The sequence below is a fragment of the Cucurbita maxima genome, unplaced genomic scaffold (genome assembly GCF_002738345.1).
Source record: "Cucurbita maxima cultivar Rimu unplaced genomic scaffold, Cmax_1.0 Cma_Scf01568, whole genome shotgun sequence".
In the NCBI taxonomy this organism is placed as follows: domain Eukaryota; kingdom Viridiplantae; phylum Streptophyta; class Magnoliopsida; order Cucurbitales; family Cucurbitaceae; genus Cucurbita; species Cucurbita maxima.
This window is the reverse complement of record NW_019273584.1, coordinates 3232-4444: the sequence shown is the minus strand read 5'-3', so window position 1 is coordinate 4444 and position 1213 is coordinate 3232. Positions and strand designations below refer to the sequence as shown.

The following is a 1213-nucleotide window of genomic DNA, read 5'->3' as shown; positions in this document are numbered from 1 at the left end:
GATTTAACGCATGCGGGGCGGCATGATCGAAACGCGATGGGCGTGAGCGGGGGAGGTTCTCATTTGTAGAGAAAGAAAGGAAAGAACTGGGAGAAATTGAAAGAAAAAAAAGGGGTGCAACACGAGGACTTCCCAAGTGGTCACCCAACTTAGTACTACTCTCGCCCAAGCACGCTTAACTGCGGAGTTCTGATGGGATCCGGTGCATTAATGCTGGTATGATCGCACCCGACATGCCATGCGCACAAAATCGGATTTAACGCATGCGGGGCGGCATGATCGAAACGCGATGGGCGTGAGCGGGGGAGGTTCTCATTTGTAGAGAAAGGAAGAAAAGAACTGGGTGAAATTGAAAGAAAAAAAGGGGTGCTCCCAAGTGGTCACCCAACTTAGTACTACTCTCGCCCAAGCACGCTTAACTGCGGAGTTCTGATGGGATCCGGTGCATTAGTGCTGGTATGATCGCACCCGACATGCCATGCGCACAAAATCGGATTTAACGCATGCGGGGCGGCATGATCGAAACGCGATGGGCGTGAGCGGGGGAGGTTCTCATTTGTAGAGAAAGGAAGAAAAGAACTGGGAGAAATTGAAAGAAAAAAAGGGGTGCAACACAAGGACTTCCCAAGTGGTCACCCAACTTAGTACTACTCTCGCCCAAGCACGCTTAACTGCGAAGTACTGATGGGATCCGGTGCATTAATGCTGGTATGATCGCACCCGACATGCCATGCGCACAAAATCGGATTTAACGCATGCGGGGCGGCATGATCGAAACGCGATGGGCGTGAGCGGGGGAGGTTCTCATTTGTAGAGAAAGGAAGAAAAGAACTGGGTGAAATTGAAAGAAAAAAAGGGGTGCAACACGAGGACTTCCCAAGTGGTCACCAAACTTAGTACTACTCTCGCCCAAGAACGCTTAACTGCGGAGTTCTGATGGGATCCGGTGGATTAGTGCTGGTATNCTGCGGAGTTCTGATGGGATCCGGTGCATTAGTGCTGGTATGATCGCACCCGACATGCCATGCGCACAAAATCGGATTTAACGCATGCGGGGCGGCATGATCGAAACGCGATGGGCGTGAGCGGGTGCATTAGTGCTGGTATGATCGCACCCGACATGCCATGCGCACAAAATCGGATTTAACGCATGCGGGGCGGCATGATCGAAACGCGATGGGCGTGAGCGGGGGAGGTTCTCATTTGTAGAGAA

General features: G+C 51.9%; 3 non-coding genes and 1 pseudogene across 3 annotated transcripts; all 4 read right to left on the bottom strand.

Annotated features, from left to right (window-relative positions):
* Nucleotides 1–111: 111 nt before the first annotated feature.
* On the bottom strand, nt 112–230 carry LOC111475434. The gene has a single exon (XR_002716493.1). It is a non-coding gene; the product is annotated as a 5S ribosomal RNA (ribosomal RNA).
* A 120-nt stretch (nt 231–350) lies between these two features.
* Nucleotides 351–470, bottom strand: LOC111475427. The gene has a single exon (XR_002716491.1). It is a non-coding gene; the product is annotated as a 5S ribosomal RNA (ribosomal RNA).
* Nucleotides 471–603: 133 nt separating this feature from the next.
* On the bottom strand, nt 604–722 carry LOC111475423. The gene has a single exon (XR_002716487.1). It is a non-coding gene; the product is annotated as a 5S ribosomal RNA (ribosomal RNA).
* Nucleotides 723–859: 137 nt separating this feature from the next.
* Nucleotides 860–969, bottom strand: LOC111475429 (annotated as a pseudogene).
* Nucleotides 970–1213: the final 244 nt, after the last annotated feature.